The 21,219-nt window shown below is 38.6% G+C and overlaps 1 pseudogene; it reads right to left on the bottom strand.

Annotated features, from left to right (window-relative positions):
• Nucleotides 1–5,296: 5,296 nt before the first annotated feature.
• On the bottom strand, nt 5,297–11,435 carry LOC134069475 (up-regulator of cell proliferation-like; annotated as a pseudogene).
• Nucleotides 11,436–21,219: the final 9,784 nt, after the last annotated feature.

Here is a 21,219-nt window from a genome sequence, read left to right as displayed (position 1 = left end):
TGCTAACTATGCTAACCATGGCAACTAGCTAACTTGCTAGTGAGGACTTTTATTTTGAAACATTTGTTGCTAGGGTATCCATGGTGGCCACTATCAGGAAACAAGAAGTTACTGCAGTATAATCATGTTGGTTGCTATGGAAACGGTCATAAACGCTTAATTTCAATGGTTGCTATGTTGGTTGCTAGGTACATGGAGGTTTCATGTAGTTGACTGGAGGCATAGTTGATGAGAACTGACAGTTGGAATGGTTGAACAGTTAAATAGTTGAGTAGTTTCAATGGTTAAATGATTTAATAGTGTATTATTGCAGTGAGGACTTTTATTTTGAAACAGTTTTGGACAGAGGAAACAGGATATGTAGTCTTAATGAGATTGTATGCTTAAAGCCTGAGACAGAAGGTGCCTCTCATATAGCGTTTACGCGTCCTCTCTCGCTCCTCACTGATCTACATAAAGAATGATGGAGCGGCAACAATGGGATAGTCTAGCCCTTCTTCTATCTTTCTTTATGTAGATCATTGAGGATCGAGGAGCGAGGGAGGACATATAAACGCTGCTTGAGAGGGACCCACAGTAAATACTTTAAAAGTTGTATGTAGATAGTCTAATTAATGTTGATAGACAGAATGTTTAATGGATGTTGATAGGCAGATTGTTTAATAGATATTGATTGACAGTTTAATGGGTGGATGAGTGAATGGTCTGAAGAAGATGAATGGATAGAAGGTTGGATGGAATGTGCCTTATATTCTTGTTAAGAGAGACACTGATACAGCTATCTGAGAGTAGTTGATACAGGTGTAATCAATTTAACTGGCTAGTCTTAAGAGAGCCACAGTGTACTCTTAAAGCCTGAGACAGAGTAAATAATTTAAAAGTTGAATGTAGATAGTCTAATTAATGTTGATAGACAGAGAGTTTAATGGATGTTGATAGACAGGTTGTTTAATAAATGTTGATAGACAGTTTAATGGGTGGATGAGTGAATGGTCTGAAGAAAATGAATGGATAGAATGTTGGATGGAATGTGCCTTATATTCTTGTAGAATGGAGAGACAGCTCTCTACTGAGAGTAGTGGATACAGATACAGGTGTAATCAATTTAACTGGCTAGTCTTAAGAGAGCCAGCCTGAGACAGAGTAGATTGTTTAAAAGTTGAATGTAGAGCGTCTAATTGATGTTGATAGGCAGACTGTTTAGAATGGGTGGATGAGTGAATGGTTTGAAGAAGATGAATGGATATAAAGTTGGATGGAATTAGGAGGACTTATTTTGATACTGTTGTGCGCAGAGGATACAGGGGAACAGAATATGTAGTCTTCAGGGATATTGTAAAGCCTGAGAGAAACTGACAGTTGGTGCCCAGGTGGCTGACCAGCTGGAGTAAGATTCTAATTGCTGCCGTGATGTCATAATGAGCAATGTTAAGTCTATGGGGGAAATTGTAATAGTTTTTAACTAATAGTTTAAAAAGTATAAAAGTTACAAAGTTGAAAAATATAAAGCAGGCATGGCATAAGCAAGACCTACGCAACAACGTTTGAATGAAGTTTCTACGTTAAACGGTTGAAGCTGAATTGGCTGCGTTAGAAGAAGAAGTTTAATAATAACTAGAAATGCAATTCCAAGGAATTACCAGTGCATGAAAATGCAAAAATAGATAGATAATGTAGATTGGTTACTAAGGTGTAGATAGGGTAAACATGGTGGTTGCATAGTTTACAGAGAGTTGATAGTGTGAAGGTAGACAGTTTAAAGATGAAACATTCCAGCTCTAACTTAGCTAATGATTTCTATTCATGTTAAAATGTTGATTAGCTAACTTAGGTAATGATTTCTAGCAGTTACGCTAAAAATGCTAACTATGCTAACAATGCTAAATTTGCTAATAATGCTAACCAGGTTGATTAGCTAACTTAGTTGATGATTTTTTGCAGTTATGCTAAAAATGCTACCAATGCTAACAATGCTAACTATGCTAACCATGCTAACTAGGTAACTTGCTAGTGAGGACTTTTATTTTGAAACATTTGTTGCTAGGGTATCCATGGTGGCCACTATCAAGAAACAAGAAGTTACTGCAGTATAATCATGTTGGTTGCTATGGAAACGGTCATAAACACTTCATTTTAATGGTTGCTATGTTGGTTGCTAGGTACATGGAGGTTTCATGTAGTTGACTGGAGGCATAGTGGATGATAACTGACAGTTGGAATGGTTGAACAGTTCAATAGTTGAGTAGTTTCAATGGTTAAATGATTTAATAGTGTATTATTGCATTGAGGACTTTTATTTTGAAACAGTTGTGGACAGAGGAAACAGTTTAACAGGATATGTGTAGTCTTCTGAGAGACTGTATGCTTAAAGCCAGAGAAACTGACAGTTGGTGCCCAGGTGGCCGGCCACCTGGCCTAAGATTCTAATTGCTGCCGTGATGTCATAATGAGCAATGTTAAGTCTATGGGGGAAATTGTAATAGTTTTTAACTAATAGTTTAAAAAGTATAAAAGTTACAAAGTTGAAAAATACAAAGCAGGCATGGCATAAGCAAGACCTACGCAACAACGTTTGAATGAAGTTTCTACGTTAAACGGTTGAAGCTGAATTGGCTGCGTTAGAAGAAGAATAATAACTAGAAATGCAATTCCAAGGAATTACCAGTGCATGAAAATGCAAAAATAGATAGATAATGTAGATATGGTTACTAAGGTGTAGCTAGGGTAAACATGGTGGTTGCATAGTTTACAGAGTGTTGATAGTGTGAAGGTAGACAGTTTAAAGATGAAACATTCCAGTTCTAACTTAACTAGTGATTTATATTCATGTTAAAATGTTGATTAGCTAACTTAGCTAATGATTTCTAGCAGTTACGTTAAAAATGCTAATTATGCTAGCAATGCTAACTTTACTAACAATGCTAACCAGGTTGATTAGCTAACTTAACCTAAAAATGCTAACTATGCTAACAATGCTACATTTGCTAACAATGCTAACCAGGTTGATTAGCTAACTTAGGTGATGATTTTTTGCAGTTAAGCTAAAAAATGCTAACTATGCTAACAATGCTAACTATGCTAAAAATGCTAACCAGGTTGATTAGCTAACTTAGCTAATCATTTCTAGCAGTTATGCTAAAAATGCTAACTATGCTAACAATGCTAACTATGCTAACCATGCTAACTAGCTAACTTGCTAGTGAGGACTTTTATTTTGAAACATTTGTTGCTAGGGTATCCATGGTGGCCATTATCAGGAAACAAGAAGTTACTGCAGTATAATGATGTTGGTTGCTATGGAAACGGTCATAAACGCTTAATTTTAATGGTTGCTATGTTGGTTGCTAGGTACATGGAGGTTTCATGTAGTTGACCGGAGGCATGGCTGATGATAACTGACAGTGGGAATGGTTGAACAGTTAAATAGATTAGTAGTTTCAATGGTTAAATGATTTAATAGTGTATTATTGCAGTGAGGACTTTTATTTTGAAACAGTTGTGGACAGAGGAAACAGTTTAACAGGTATATGTAGTCTTCATAGAGAATGTATGCTTAAAGCCTGAGAGAGAGAGAGAGCTGCTGCAGCTGGCCTGGCCACCTGGCAGAAGATTCTAATTGCCCTATTATGATGTCATAATCACAATGTTAAGTCTATGGGGAAATTGTCATTTTAATTAATTAATAGTTAAAAAAGTATAAAAGTTACAAAGTTGAAAAATACAAAGCCCGGATGGCCTAAGTAAGACCTACGCAGCGCAGTTTGAATGAAGTTTCTATGTTAAACGGTTGAAGCTCCATTAAGTGCGTTAGAAGAAGAATAATAATAAGAAGTTTTGGAATAACAGTACAGTGCATTTTCATGCACTGTAATAATAAGAAGAAGAAGACCGAGGAAGAACAGTACAGTGCATTTTCATGCACTGTAATAAGAAGACTTGGAATAACAGTACAGTGCATTTTCATGCACTGTAATTATAGTCTCTGAAATGTATTATTTTGCTCATCTGCCCATAGTTGAGAAGAGAATGTTTCACATTAATAGCAATACAATATAACTACACACATGTAAACAAACCACACATCACTGTCTCAAAATCAGATTTTAGTTCAATTTATCATTAATTTAAAATATTAGTGGAAATATTAGTGGAAATTAATTTTCAGTGCGGAAATAGTTAAGTGTGAAAGTTGTTAAAGACTATATAATCAAATGTCTCAGAAAATATTATTTACATTCTATGAGTAAGACTACACACTCGCACATGAGCCAAAACATAAGGAAACAGTGACATGACAGTGACATTCGGATAAACAAGAAATCAAATAAATATATGGTACTCTATATGAATGATTATATTTGACACAATACACTGATTTGTCTTTTTCCTGTCATTTCTGGTAAAAAATCTTCATTCTGTAGTTTCCTTTTGTTCAGAGTTTAGAATAAAACTAGCAACATAAATCACACAGTATAATTTAAGAGATTTTCAATTAATTCCACTTAACATTCTCTTGTAAAAAAAGCAAAAACTCATACAGTGGAAAAAAGGCAAACCATACAAAAATGCAAAGCTATTGTTAGAATTAAATGTCTCAGAATACATTTTTCATATACTGTGTACGAATGAGAATCCAACCATGCATAAAAGCCAAGAAAATCTGAATCATTATAAAAGTGAAAGACAAGCAAAGATGAAATATAAGTATGATCAAATCAAATAACCATATTAAAAGTACTCTACATAAAACATTATATTTGACACACAATACACATAGAGATTAAAATAAACAAAATATATCTCAAAATAAATGTCACAAAGAAATGTTCAACAAAGAAAAAAAAAATGCCTAAAAAGTCATGATGGAAAAAAAAGAAATAGGAAAACCATACAACAATGTAAAGCTATTGAATTTACTGTAAAGGTACGAGTATACTTCTTTTGAAAACCATGCTTCCCTACATGCATTTGATGCATACATTTTAAATCAAACTCGGTCTTACTGATATCAAGCTAAATATCAACAAACCTCTGATGTATTCTGATTAATTGGAAGTTATGAATTATGTCTGAAGTCCTCAGAAATTGGCCAAGGATTATCTTTTTTCTGTAAATGATCTGGTTTTAGGATTATAAAATGTCGAACCTCACTAATGGATCAGTTCTTTTTTTAGTGTTTCATTACATGTTTTGTTATGCTTACCTATTCTGAGTGCTAAGAGGTCATGATAGAAGGACCTTATTGTTCAAAACTTGAGTTGGTGCTGAGAACAACAGCTATTGACTAACTTGTTGATTATTTCATGTTGTAATATTCCTTCAAGGCCTTCTCTGCCCTTTCCTTCGTAATATCTTTCCAGGCATCAGGTATATCAGCAGGTTCAGCTTTAAATTTCTCAGCAAACTTTTCGTTGAATTCTTTCAGCACATATCTCCAGTAGTCTGAGGCCTGAATGCTATCATCTGGCGGAATGTGCCAGTCAGGGAACACCTCAGTGTAATTTTTGTATGGGTGATGAGAGGCCTCTTCACAATTAAAATGTCTATAACTGACAACAAGAGACGAACAGATGTCAGACAAAAGTTTTCCAGTTTTGACACCATAATATCCACCCAGTCCCTGAGGTCTGTGAACTGATGCAAAGTGTTTGTCATGCTCCTTCCCTCCAGCCTCACATGGTGCGCTGCAGAAAGGACACTGCTGTCCACAGCCAAACATTTGCTTGAACAGCACATCCTGGGGCTTGAATCCAACCCTTTCTAATTTGTAATTAAGTGATCTTTTCTTCGGTGAGTTTGACAATTCTGACTGCATTTCACACACTGATTCGAACAGCCTCTTAACAAATGCTTCATGTTTTGCATTGTTGAGAGCTAGAAAGTTCACAAGTACATCATTGTTGATTATTAAGTCATCTTTCAAAGTTGCGCAAATGTTGTTGGTGAAGTCTTTCATGTTGCTGGGTGTCTTTGTGGCTTCTTGTGCTTTAGAAATAGCTTCTGTTATTTTCATGGTGATTTCCGATAAACGCTTCTTTTCCAGCTTAAATACAGTATCCTCGGGACAGTTTGCGATGATTTGCTCAGATATCCAGTTTTTGACAAACTCCTCATACAAAAAAATGTAGCTGAAATACTTTTCAAAGTGAAAATCATCAAGCAGTTTTTTCAAAAGTGAATACTGAAAGGAGGTACGAGAGCTGAAACGAATTGCCCCTTCACTAGACAACATTTTGTCCACAATGTCCATATCAAGTACTTCGGCAATGTACATCTCTACTGCTGGTTTGAGGCAGGATGATGTGAACTCATCAGCTTTCTTCTGAGACTGGTCTCGCTCCTGGAAGATGTCCTGGAAGTCTGTCCAGTACTTCTCCTTGTTTTTTTCGAGACATTTGTGTAGGTCATTATTTTCTATGAAACGATCATGCATTTTTTGAAATTCTCTAGCTGCACTGGCACAAATATGTAGTTTTAGAGACACTTCAAATCCCCCATTTACTTCTTTTATTTTTTTAAATAACTTGTTAGCATTTAACGCGCCATCAATCTCATCCAGAATTTCTATTGTATATGTGTCATCATAATCAGTTTTCTTTGATGTGCAGTTCTTCACAAGATGTTGACAGTTTGCTATGAGTTTGTTTGACAATTCTTGTGCTTCACCAACTGGAGTATGTTTCCAAACCTTCCACTTCTTCTTAAGATGCTTTATTTCAACAGTGAAGGGCTTCGTTTCATAGTCCTGTAAGTTGACACTATTTAAGTGTTCAGCCACCAAACTTCCTTTTTGTTTAAGATTGTTCCATACCTGTGTAAAAACACTTTCCCTGATGTCTTGTTTTTTAAGTCCTTTGAAAGACAACTCACTAATGGTTTCATCCCACATATTTTCAAAATGAGATCGTAGATCCTCCTCTGATTTACTAGACGTACTGTTGCGGCACTCTTTGAGCAACATAAGAACCTTCTCCTCCATTACACTGGTGTGTTTCTTCTTGATGGACTCCAGTCTCATCATCCCCTGGCGGAGTGAAACTGCTCCCTCTAGACGATTTGAGACAGAATTCTCCAATTCCATTCTCACAGACTTGGCACTGTTTTCAAAGTCTCTTCTATATTTTTCAATAAGTTCCATGTGACTTTCTGTCTTCTCGTAGTATGACGCAATATTGTCTAAAATGCTTTTTTCACCTTTGACAAGATTAATGCACGCTTCATTTTTGAGCTTAAGGAGGATGCTTTTTATATCCAATGTCTGGGACATCTCTGAGAATTTTCCAAAATTGGAAATGTTTGTTTCAGCTGTTGTGAGCCATGTGTGCATATCCTTTCGGAATTTACATTCCCACTTACTGAACTCAGTGCACACCTTCATGTAGGCCTCAGCAACCAAGCTGTTCCTGAAGCTGAAGATAAAGTTCTCAAACTTCACAGCATTCCATAAGCTTTTAGTCCACTCCAGGAAATCTGGCACAGTGTTTCTAGGTGTTTTGCATTTCTTGAAAACACCAATCATGCTTTTTCTAAAGTCATAGACAGATCCAGAGTAACCTGCACTAATTGGTGACATGGGTGGAGTTCCCTGTCAAAGTCCAGGGATGTAGAAACTATCAGTCTCTGGATCATATTCCATTACATCAGTAAAGTTTTTGTTCTCTTCTTTGTCCTCCATTTTGGATGCTGCCTGGGTCATCTCATTCAGCTGTTCCAGCAGCATCTTGCGATCCTTCATGTTCTTGTCATGTGCTGAAATATCAGCTACATTCTGATGTACAAACAAGCATTTGGGTCTTTTGCCCACCTTTGCCATCCTGAGGAAGGCATGGACAACAATCTGCAAGATGTCTTTCATTTCAGTGATGTTCTCCATAGCAATGTTTATAATTGTAACATCACTCAGTCCAACTACAAGTGTGGCTAACTCATTGTCATGTTCATGGCTATAATCAAGCTGAGCCAGTTCTGGTGATTTAAGTCCTTCTGTGTCAATGATTAGTAGAAAGTCACAATTTAATTCAGCCCTTTTGTCATCTTTGAGTCTAATCAATAACATGAAAGCTCCTCTTGTGCATCTTCCACTGCTGACTGCAAATTGCACCCCAAACATTGTGTTCAGAAGGGTAGACTTTCCTGTGCTTTGTACCCCCAAAACTGTCACCACTAACATTTTATTGTTTGGATCCACTAGATTGTTCAGCTCATTAAGAACATCACTCACCCATCTCATGGGTATATTTGATGCATCTCCATCAATCAGCTCAATGGGGAAGCCATCAAGCAACAACTCTGCACAGCGTCTGGGCAGAGAAAGCATTTGCTGATGTCGCTCTTCGTCTTCTGGCAGAATGACTGCTGATTCATACAACTGGCCCATTTCACGTAAAAAGTGTTCAATTCCTAAGGAACTCTTTGAGATCATGTTGCCCAGCTTTGCAATCTCCTCCTTGTTACTTTCTGAGTCCTGGCATTTTTCTTTATACAGCTCTCTAAGAGTTGAGAGTTTTGTACGAGACAGATTATCCAGATTCATCCTCATCCATTTCAAGAAGTATGATCTCTCTACGCTTCCACTTGAAAGTGCACTAATGAAACATGCCATTGTGTCAGACATGTCATATTGTCTTTGCTTCTCTCTAAGCTCCATCTTGTTGATTTTGAGATCACTTTTATATTGTTCAATTCCCTTATTACCTGCTTGCTTCAGTCTGCACTCCTCTTTCTCCAACTTAGCCAACTCCAGCCATGTATCACCCCGCAGTGGAAGCTGTTTCTCTTTGAATTCTTTTATGTCCTGTATTTGTGATGTGATTGCATCCGCATTTCTCTTGGCACGCTGACATTCATCAGTGTTTTCATCCACAAGGATTCCAAGATCTTCTGCCACTGTGGCCATCTGCTCCAGTGCCATCTTGTGAGGGTTGTCTGTAATCATATCTGTTACCATGGAGCGAAGAATCTTGATAAAGTCTGCATCATTTTGTTTGTCTTTGACAATGATATTTCTTTTCTTCAGTCCTAAGCGCTTGGCTTCACTTTTTAAAGCTGTGTAATTGAATGTGCTGCTCTGTGCATTGCCAACCAAAAATAGCTGCCCTTTCATATGCTCTCTGGGGAGCATCTTGTAGTTTGTCTCCAGATCATCAAAAAACACAAACACTGCTGCAGATGTCTGACACAGGAAAGAATATTGAGTCTCAAATGTACTAATATCACCTCTTAAATTGGCTACAGTCACAGGTTCCGGAAAGATGTCAATACTGTTTTTTCCACATGGCATGTACCAACTGATTTCCACCAGGCCATTAGATATCCTCTTCAAAGCATCACCCGATTCCATGTTATGGTGCACAAATGTGTCATGGTACTGTTGGGGATTACTGAGTAGCATGTTTAAAATGTGGGACTTTGATAGGTTAGATCTACCGAGTCTTACAAAAGACACCATTGGGAGTTCAGAGACAGCTATTCTTTCCTCAACAAATCCCTTAGTATCTTTTAGAGAATGTGGTCTATATCTCTTTATAATATCTCTCATTGCCCAAAGCAGGGGTGTCAAACTCATTTTCACCGAGGGCCACATCAGCCCAATGGTTGCCCTCAAAGGGCCAGATGTAACTTCTAAGATTTGTAGCACCAGCCACAAAATCGGTAAAACTTCTAAAATCGAGAAGAGCAAAAGGTATCAGCATGACATGTTCTTTTTTATTATTGTTATGTTTTGTAAAAACAAAACACCACTGTCAGTTCCATACAGTTTGACTTTTCAATGAGGGTCACTGGTCTGTCAGGAAGAGATCATGCCATGGATTCTTTTTTTTTTCTTCATATTTCTGAGTTTTTAGATTCGAGTATATTCAACTTTACTGTCATTGCACGAGTGAAATACCAGTAACGAAATGCAGTTTTACATCTAGCAAGTGATGCAAACGAGTAGGCTAACTGTCATGTCAAAAAGTAGCCTACACCGTTCCATACACATACAGTAGAAGCGAACGGTCCCGGTGGACTTTTTCTTTGAAGTTTTAAAGTTGAAAGGTGTTGTGTGGATTCTATGTTGTTCGTTTTAAACTGAAATGAAAATGCAAAGCAACAGGGCGATTACTCCAAACTTCTGGCATACCTCTGCTTGCCTGATATGAATGCACCTCTTCTCGGTCAGAATAGGCTTATTTTCGCTTTTGGCCAAACAATCACTTGCTCGATTTGCAAGGATTTGGAGCTGGATTTTTTGGATAATAGGACTACACACAATTATACATGCCTTTTAAACGTAGACGTAAACGTATCACGTAGTTTACAACTTACATCGATACCCCTCTCAAAGAAGCACACGCACTTCAAACAATCATGCGTTTCACAGGCAGGCTAAACCGAGCGCGTAATTTAGGCGCTCCGTTCGCTAAAATAGTTTGGAATACTGGTCTATTTTGTTTTCACACGTACACGTTGCTATCACATCTGATGTAGCCAGTTGCACTGATCATAGAGGAAGGTGGTTGATGTTGCCTCCCTGTCAGTCTCACATGCGTGCATTGTATTGCAGTGTATTGCCTATACGCAAAAACTGTATCGGACCTTTTAAGCTCTCGCGGGCCACATACTGTATCAGACCCTTAAAGCTCTCGCGGGCCATATGAAATGACGTGGCGGGCCGCATCTGGCCCGCGGGCCTTGAGTTTGACACCTGTGGCCCAAAGCATGAATGTGATCTGTTTTTTGTCATATTTTGGCAAAAGTAAGGGAACAGAAAACTGGCATAAAGACATTTTTTGGGCCATTTCCTGCCGGAGAAAACTGTCTGAGCAGAGAAAGAGTGCAGTGATAATGTCCAAAGGATTTACATAATTTCTGCCATCATCATGCCTCTCCTCATCACTGCCCCACTCTGAGTCAGACTCATCAACCTTTGCATCATCAGCCGATTCATCAGACTCATCATCAGCCGATTCATCAGACTGATCAGCTGATTCATCAGCCGTCTCATAAGACGACTCATCAGCCGATTCATTAGCCGTCTCATAAGCCGTCTCATCAGACGAATCATCAGATGACTCATCCGCTTTAGCATCCTCAGCCTTAGCATCATCAGACAGGGCAAGTTTAACAGACCTGGCAGTAACATTCACCATCAGTAGTTTCTTCAGGAAGAGCCATGGCAATGAAGAGAGGGACTGGACTGGCTCATCTGTAACACTCTCCCTGCTGATCTCCAGGACTGCACTGAGGGTGAGCTTCTCAGGATAGTACTGCTTCATATCCAGGTCCTCCAGAACATCTGTCAGCACTGCATCTGTTGATGAAGAATGCAATAAGTCTCATCTCAGGGATACTACTTTAGTATATGTGACAAATGAAACTTGAATCCTTGTACTGTCAGTCAGTCCCACATCAGGCATAATACCTGGTGGCTGGTGTGCTGTTGAGTGTGTCATTGATATTATTTCATGATATTACCATGGTTTTCTTGAGATCTAATCACTCTCAATCCTATTTGTTAAAAAGTCAAGGATCCAGCTAATCAAGTTATTGCTCAGGTCAAACTATCCAACTGTTTTTCCCCAAGTAATCCATAAAAGAGCATCAAAAGGACAGAAATGACGTGCTTGGGATAAGCACATAAATTAAACATCACTATAAAAATAATTTAACGAAAAGGAGTGGACCCAATTTAGGAACTTTAAAAGGAATACATATATGTATAAATAGTATCTCACCTATATTTCAACAATCTTATCATAAAATTAAACAGCAATTTGGCTGAATGTAATACAATTTTTCTCAGTCGCTTTGGTACATTTCTCGAATCATCCTTGAGATTTGCTAACAGTAAGTGCATTTCTCAAAACTATTTCTGGGTAGTTGACATCTGGCCAAGAAAAAGCTTTTTTTGGAAAACATCATTTTTAAAGAAAAAATACAAATATTTATGTAGTATGGAAACTGTAGTTTCTGAAAATAATAGTGGTCACTCATTTTGTCAATGACCTCACATATTTTTGTCCACGTTTACACTCATCTGCACTGTGAATGTGTCCTATGGTGTGACATTTAAAAAGTACTAAGAAATGATATTGAATAACATCAAAAAAATACATGAAACAGAATTGTTCACATTATTAAATCATTATTTTCTTAAAATTATATTTTTTGCACGTAAAAGTACTACAGTAATTACAATCATTTTCACCATGAATAGATGAACTTGATTGACTTTTTCCTATGAATGTCGATACATTTTTTTCTGCCAACCTTACAAAACTGTTTGAAATTGTACCTATCTAAGAGGAGCTATTATTGGAGCTCCCCTCATGCCAAACCTGGCTTTTTTTAAAGTACGTTTTGAAATTAAGGATGTTTTTCTGTTGTTTTATATTTGTCACACTATAGCACAAAATGTCACACCGAAGGACAAAGATAGTTATTGCATGAAGTGAGTCAGAATATATGTAGTGTTTATTGTAACAGTGATAAAGGAGGACATTTGTTGGATAAGTGTTGCTTTTTCCAGGCTATTTTTTTTTATGATATCCCATTGTCAGTCAATAGTAATAGTTAACTGTGTTAACTAATTTGTCGACTATGAAACCACGGTGAAGTTTCACTTTGTCTATGAGTTCAAATAATAGGTGAGTGCAGATGCATGTAGGCTATACTCTGCTAGTCACAAACAGGTTTTAGTAAAGCAAGGTTTAGTGCAGGGGTGTCAAACTCATTTTCACCGAGGGCCACATCAGCCCAATGGTTGCCCTCAAAGGGCCAGATGTAACTTCTAAGATTTGTAGCACCAGCCACAAAATCGGTAAAACTTCTAAAATCGAGAAGAGCAAAAGGTATCAGCATGACATGTTCTTTTTTATTATTGTTATGTTTTGTAAAAACAAAACACCACTGTCAGTTCCATACAGTTTGACTTTTCAATGAGGGTCACTGGTCTGTCAGGAAGAGATCATGCCATGGATTCTTTTTTTTTTCTTCATATTTCTGAGTTTTTAGATTCGAGTATATTCAACTTTACTGTCATTGCACGAGTGAAATACCAGTAACGAAATGCAGTTTTACATCTAGCAAGTGATGCAAACGAGTAGGCTAACTGTCATGTCAAAAAGTAGCCTACACCGTTCCATACACATACAGTAGAAGCGAACGGTCCCGGTGGACTTTTTCTTTGAAGTTTTAAAGTTGAAAGGTGTTGTGTGGATTCTATGTTGTTCGTTTTAAACTGAAATGAAAATGCAAAGCAACAGGGCGATTACTCCAAACTTCTGGCATACCTCTGCTTGCCTGATATGAATGCACCTCTTCTCGGTCAGAATAGGCTTATTTTCGCTTTTGGCCAAACAATCACTTGCTCGATTTGCAAGGATTTGGAGCTGGATTTTTTGGATAATAGGACTACACACAATTATACATGCCTTTTAAACGTAGACGTAAACGTATCACGTAGTTTACAACTTACATCGATACCCCTCTCAAAGAAGCACACGCACTTCAAACAATCATGCGTTTCACAGGCAGGCTAAACCGAGCGCGTAATTTAGGCGCTCCGTTCGCTAAAATAGTTTGGAATACTGGTCTATTTTGTTTTCACACGTACACGTTGCTATCACATCTGATGTAGCCAGTTGCACTGATCATAGAGGAAGGTGGTTGATGTTGCCTCCCTGTCAGTCTCACATGCGTGCATTGTATTGCAGTGTATTGCCTATACGCAAAAACTGTATCGGACCTTTTAAGCTCTCGCGGGCCACATACTGTATCAGACCCTTAAAGCTCTCGCGGGCCATATGAAATGACGTGGCGGGCCGCATCTGGCCCGCGGGCCTTGAGTTTGACACCTGTGGTTTAGTGGAATCCCTGTTCCATATAGTCTTTTGTGCATGCAGATTCCTTCAAATGTGCTGCTGTGTGAAGTTGCATTGTTTGCTGTTAAAGGAAATGATAGTTATTATTCTCATTGTTTTAAAGGATGTTATGCCCAAAACACACTGATTAAGAGACATACGAACAACCCTTTTGTGTCCAGCACCTGACAAAATCACACCATTAAATTAGTGAGTGTGGACTGCCATGCCTTTAATGTCTATAAACGTTGTGCTTCTGACCATCCGTTTTTGATCGCCAAAAGAGGGACCATAATCCTCAATAGGGAAATTCCATTCTAAAACATTGCGTTACATTCATGAAGTCCACTCTATCTAAAACATCTCTACTGAAAAAATAGCAAGAAACCAATTTATGTTGGTAGCTGGTTTTAGCTGTTTTTTGCTGGTTTTCCTCCAGCTATTGCTGGTCTTTGCTGGTATAGCTGGTTAGGCCACCAGGTGGACATGCTGGCGTGACCAACTAAGGAAGCTGGTCATGCTGGTGTGACAGCCTGTCGTGTGGGATACAGCTGGTGTGAGATGGTCATGCTGGTGACCAGCCTGCCAAGCTTGACATTGTAGGTGTAAGATGGCCATGCTGGTAGAATGACCAACATAAGCTGGCATGACCAGTAAAAACCAGCAATGTAGACCAGCAGCACCAACTAAAATGACCAGCGTGAGATGGTACGACAAGCAAAACCAGCAGAATTACCATCGTAAGATGCAGGTATGTTTTTGCAAGACTTTTGCTGGTCTATAGCTGGTTAACCATCATAGGGTGGTCAAACAAACTGGTTAACAAGCTGGTCAACCAGCAAACCACCTTAAGCTGGTCAGGCTGTTTTTTTCAGCTGTTAGAGCAGTTTTTAATCATACTTGACACAATTATCTACAATGACATTATATTCGTTGGTGGCAACACTGGAAGTTCCGGGGCAGGTTGGACCACAGGTCCTGCAGGGAGGTTCTTTCTGTTATAAAAGAACATTGTATGTCATCTCTAAAACAGCAATAAATATTTGAATTTAAGTCATTATTAGGTGTCACACCAAAGGACATTTCCTGTCACACCAAAGGACATTTAAGCTTTTGTGACCATGCTGAGCTGTCATTAGCAACTGACATCATGCATTTGCATAATATTAGATAGTCCTGTTGTTAAAAATACAAATTTGAATACAAAAATGGCATTTAGGGGTGTCACACCAAAGGACAAAAAAACTTAACAACTTCAGTGGTCTGAAAACATAGTTGAATATTTGAGCAATTCTAAGAGAAATTCTCACCATGTTCACTGCTCCAGGGCTTCATTGGGGTCTTCAGTCACATGACCTTGAATGGGGTCTTTCAACTAAATGTAGTTGTCCATGATTTTGGCCAACTTAACATCAGGTTACTGCATACTGCAGGACATTTTTTTCTGTGACGAACTTTACGGAGTTCCTACCATTTTAGAAATGTATGCATGGGAAAAGTGATTGCCACTTAGTAAAATAGACACTTGCACAATTATGCCAGGGGTGTTCATTAAAGTTTTTAAACATTATTTCCTCTATTTATAAAAGTTAATATTTATATAATTATGTTGTCTACCATCACACCATAGGACAATTTTAAGGTTTGGCTCAAAGTTCTGAAAAAACGATAAATAACTCGGGTATTAAAACAACAAATTCATGTAAAGCAAGAAAATTTTCAACCTTTTACAGTATTTTAAAATGTGAAAATGTGAAATGAATTGTGTTTTTATCTTCTTTGACGGTGAAAAAGCCACGTCATGTCATCTACCCTTGTACAAATAGCAAAACACCATGGATTACCTGCAAAAGCCAGTTTCTTGCTCAAAATCCTTAGTCAAAACTAAATATTTGTGTCAACGAACATGTCAGTGCATCAGAATGTCAAGTCCTTGTGTCATCGTGTACAGATAGACAGTCAAATGGCTTAGTCATGTTGTCAGTATAACAGTATACTTTGGAGGGATGTTCTGATGTAAACTATGCCTACAATTTGTATGACATTTTATGTAAATTGTAGGTTACTCCTTAGTGTATGTGAGAGTTTGATCGACAATATTCACATTTACGCTTTTACTGTTTTTTACTGTAATTTGTTGACAGACCCTGTCATTGTGCTACAGAAAGGAAAAGACAGCACTGCATAGTATAAAGGGAAGAAAATGAAATAAAGTAGAAATTTGACCATAGGACAATCTCGTTAGGGAAAACTGTAAATGCAGTGTTGTAAGAATTACAGTGCAGACTTCCTACACCTCCTGATGTTCCTGTGTTTTGGGTCATAAATTCTCATATGACAACATGTTCAACCATTTTGCATGTAAAGACTTTAACTATGAACTAATGCCTAAATGTTGTGGGGGGTGAGACTATTTAGCTGAGAATTGTACATGATAATTTGCATGGATGTACTGTACCAAAACATTTGCAACTTGATCAAAGGAATGAGAAACTGCTTTTTTGATGTGCACAAGTGACACAATGATCTGAAGATTGAACAGGCAGTTTTGAGAATTTCAATTCTGATCTGAGAAATGTACCAAAGCGACTGAGAAAAACTGTAAGGAAACTTGCTTGAAGATCCATGTGAAATCAGTATAAGTGGTTTTAATATCGGATTCAATAACTGATTCCATGTGATATCTGACAGATAAAGGGGTAATCCAACCTGTTTCAGCAGGGCAAGAGTGAGTGAATTTCTGTTAAAAGTTTCTTTGTTGACACTATCTAAATTAACTGCAAATGTATCTGCAATACTTATTTGTATACCTTTTTTAAAGATCTGGCTTCTTGGTTTGCTTTGACGCCCATTGCTCACAGTGTACACTCTGATGGTGTAATCTCCTCCAGGTTGTATGTCAGGGATGGTATAATTGGGAGAACCTCTGTAGACAGCATCGATGCTTTTCTGATTTCTGAAAATCTCCAGCAGGTAAGATACCTGGTCCACTCCAGCAGGTTTGGTCCACCTCACAGAGGCCGTCAATGAGCTCAAATCCACAGTGAGATTCTCTGGTGGAGGAACCTCTGCAGAGAAGAGTGGGGACAGGAGGAGGCATGTTGTTACATTGTATGTGGTCACTTTTTTGATAACACTGACATCACTCAGAATTTTGAATAAACATCTTAAGCATTAGTGCACATAAAATGCTGTTGTTGTCGGTAGAAGTCTGTGACAAACACAGGTAGGATGTGGGGGGCCTATGAAATACATTGAAATAATGCAGTATTGTTTTGCTGGGCTATAATTATTATTAGGCCATGGACATGCATCAGGATGGTTGATTATCAAACTAGATGTACTACACAGTGGTACATGGAATGATTGCTGCAGATACTCTGGCAACGAGTAATGATGCACGTTACTTTTGCCCCTTGCAACAGGGGAAACAAATCTCATTGGTGTATCTGATACGGGCCAGAGGTGAGCTAAACTGATGATGACAGTGCTGTAACATTCAAAGTCAGTAAACATTGGTTGCGTTGAAGTCTGGAGTGCGGAGACATGCCAGGTGGAGAGTGAGCTGACGTGAAAAATGGGAGATTTTCTTTTCTGTGGCCTATGCCTTCCTTTATTGATAATTATGAGCATGCACCTTAATCTCACAAAACACACTCAAACACGTTACGTAATCTAGACTCTTGTATCACTGATCTGAGGAAAATGTTTTGTCCCCACAGTCTGTCCCCATAGTCCGAAAAAAATATATGATTGACGTCGGTATTTTAATTACAGCGGAAACAAAACAAACTTTCATGGACGAGACGAGCGCAATGAAATTGAAGGCTATCCCTCTGTCCAAGAACACAATTGCTAAGCGCATAGTTGACATGTCTCGCGATCTCGAAGAACAGCTGCTTGACAAACTCAAACACTCACGTTTTGCCTTGCCAGTGGACGCCTATGTCCGTTTTGTTAATTCTTTGACACTTGGAGAAGATATTCTATTCTGCGCGTATGTCAAAAGTAGGCCCACTGCTGATAAGCTATTCAACATTCTCAACAATTACCTGGCAGAACATGACATCAAATGGGAAAACTGAGGGATTTTGCTCGGATGGCGCACAGACGATAGCAGGGAAAGAAATGGCTTGCAGGCCCTAATAAAGAGGGTACTGCCCAATGCGCAATATACACACTGTTTCATCCATAGGGAAGTGCTCGTATCAAGGCAGCTAGTCCCGACCTGAATACGATTTTGAACGAGGTTGTGAGAGTGGTGAACTTCATTTATAACACAATGGTTTCCTATAGTCGGCCCTTTTCTTTGTTTTTGAAAATCAGCCTTTTTTTGAGGCAAGGATTGACACCTTGTCAATGACAAATAACTGATGTTGTCATTGATTTAGATTTTCTTTATTTTTGAACTGACATTTATCTGTCTAACTGTTATTTGTTACTGATATACAGTACATATTTAGAATTTGAGATTATATCAATGCATTTGACAATTTTAAGCTTGACCTACTACTTCCTTAGAGCAATGAGGGACAGATGGGGCTTGAAAATGCCCCATTGATCAAAGTGGGGAATGAGGGAAAAAGTTTGAGAACCACTGGTCTAGTGTTATCCAATTGCTGCAGTGAGATTTTCAAATGCATGCTTGGTGCCGCCTCTCAAACTGGGCCATTAAATTATTCGTGGCCAGACCCTTAATCTAAAAGATTACCGGGGTCTGTATTCTCCAGACTAATAATGAACTAAAACGTGTGCTAGAAGTTTAAAACCAGTATTTTCACTAGTTTACTTACAATATAGTTTTCGATACTTACGAGTTTGCTATTATAAACTGAAAGTGGGCCAATTTAGTTTGAAGAAACATAGTACATGCACAAGTTTACCACAAGTACATTTATAACAAATGAACTAAAGTAAAGTAAACTTGGGAATTATACTTCAACTGCACTTCAGTTTACTTGTTTCAGTCAGGGATGCCTTGTTATAGGTATATCTCACCTGTGTGAACAGATCTCTCCACATATGAGCTCTGATAGTCATCTTCACCGAGGGTGGCCACAGCAAAGTTATACTTCTCTCCTGGAATCAGTTCTGTCACCGTCAGACCCAAACCTCTCACTGTCATACTGCACTGTGTTTGACCTCCTCCCCAGGTCACTCTGAACCTGTGCGGTCCAGGAGCGCCCTCTGGTGGTGACCAGCTAAAGGACACAGAGTCTGTCTGCACTGAAGTGAACTGGATCTGCCCAGGAGGAGGAACATCTGGAAACACAGGAGAAGGTGCCAGACTTCAGACCATGAGGTGATTGTTTCCATACTAAATATTTCTAAATGTGTTATTGTTGTCTGTCAGCTAGATCACAAAAATAAAACCAAATAATGTTCTTAAAGATCTGTTTTACCTTTTCTGATGATAGACTTTGAGGATGTGTTTTGAGGGTTCTGCATGAACACATCAAAACAAACACATAATTAACATTTGGGAATGAGAGTGAGAGAGCACTGTTACGGTGTCAGAAAAAAAATGTACACTAGTAGCAGGGTGTTACAATATTCCTATTTCACTATATCTGGATTTTCAGGTTTGGGTTCAGGGGAATGATATCATGGTAAAGCATCTTCCTGTCGTGCCAGAGAAGAGTGAGTTTCTACGACTTTCTAGTGACTTTCTGTTTACACCTTTGACCCCTAAGCCCATGCAAATGTGACAAAGTTTTGAAAAAGCACTGAATTTTTTATCAATCTATTTGTTGACAGCAGACAGTCAACACTGGTTTACACACCGTCGCCATGTTGTGAAATGGCACTTAATGTCAAGACTAGGGTGACCAGACGTCCTCTTTTTCCCGGACATGTCCTCTTTTTGAAACCTAAAAATGTGTCCGGGCGGAATTTCAGAATCGTCCGGGATAAATATTTTGTTATTCTAGCCTAACGTGTTTTCACCGAATTTGCATTGCTCTCTCTTTCATTCACATAGTAGGCTAATCACGTCCTCCCCCTACAATTCGCTTTGCATTGAGTTGAAGTGTAGAGCCTGACCTTAGAGCTACCGTCATTGGTCGATATTCTCGGCCTAAACATTTAATTGGTTATTCACCTCATCAGCGCACACTTCCTTGTTTACCACTGCAACGCGCAAAACCAAAGCCATCGATATCTCATGCTTTGCGCAAAACTATCCGGCGTCTTCAGCCATGCCGAAACGCAAGTGCAAGTTCACTGATGAATTGAAATATAATTTCCATGTTTTCGTCTCGGTCGAGATCAATGCAAAGCAGGCAGTTTAGGAGGACTGAAAAGTATCAGCCATTGGACAACTTTTTAACTTTAGAAATGTCTCATTTTGTGCAATTAGGTTTTATTTTTTTATTATTTTTGTTTTACCATTGTTGTGACTATACTTTACATTGTACAGCCTACAAATGTACAGTTTGTTTTTGCACATTTAGAACTTTCAACTACAAAATAGCCTTTTGAGACAGTGTTTTTCTGTTAGTGCCAATAAAGCTCATTATCATATATCACCATGTACACAATTGTATGAATGCACGTGTTCATAGGTGCATAGCCTATGTGACCCAAATACCCCCCCCCCCCCCCCCCGCTCAAGTGTCCTCTTTTTTGCAAACTCAAATCTGGTCACCCTAGTCAAGACTATTGAGTAGAAGGATTTGGATTTGTGCCCACCTGCAGAATGACATCATGTTCCCTGTGATTTAGTGGGTCCTGATGTGTGAGGTCCTGTAGCTGGTGTTTCTCCAGCTCTGGAGATGTGTAGTGGTCCTTCACATGAGTCCCACAGTAGGAGTTCATGCAGGTCAAACACGTCTTCACAGCTGTGCGACTGCAAACATCACACTGGTCCCTCCCACTTGATGCACTGCAAGAGAGTATAAAAGTGTTTTTCATTCCGTTATCTGAGGGATTTTTCTGTCTTTGAAACAAATTATGCTTTGTCCAACTATGGACAAAGATACCTAATAGGCATTGTGTTGATAATTAAAGTGTAAAGTGTAAGTTTTCATTCAAAAATGTTCTGAATGAAAATACATCAGCTAAGCCACGGAAGAAGCATTTTTCGATTGATCACGCAGTACAGAGCTAGCAGGGGCAAGAGCTCCAGCCCAAAATAGCAAACAGTGGGTTAGCATAGGGCCTACAGCCATACGCTTTCAAATTCACATTTTTAAGCCACTAACATTGCTCAAAACAGCGCCAAACCTCATCAGCAACTTGCTCTAGGTGTCTACACATAAAACGAAGCACCAATCAGTCTGTAAACGTTGGAATAGTTTGTATAGCAGCTAGTCCCTTCCTACAATAGTTCCCGTGCTTCCGTGTGAGATTCTCGCGAGACATGGGTTGCTGTCTC

This window comes from Sardina pilchardus, chromosome 21 (assembly GCF_963854185.1).
Source record: "Sardina pilchardus chromosome 21, fSarPil1.1, whole genome shotgun sequence".
Classification (NCBI taxonomy): Eukaryota; Metazoa; Chordata; class Actinopteri; order Clupeiformes; family Clupeidae; genus Sardina; species Sardina pilchardus.
This window is presented reverse-complemented; position numbering and strand designations above follow the sequence as displayed.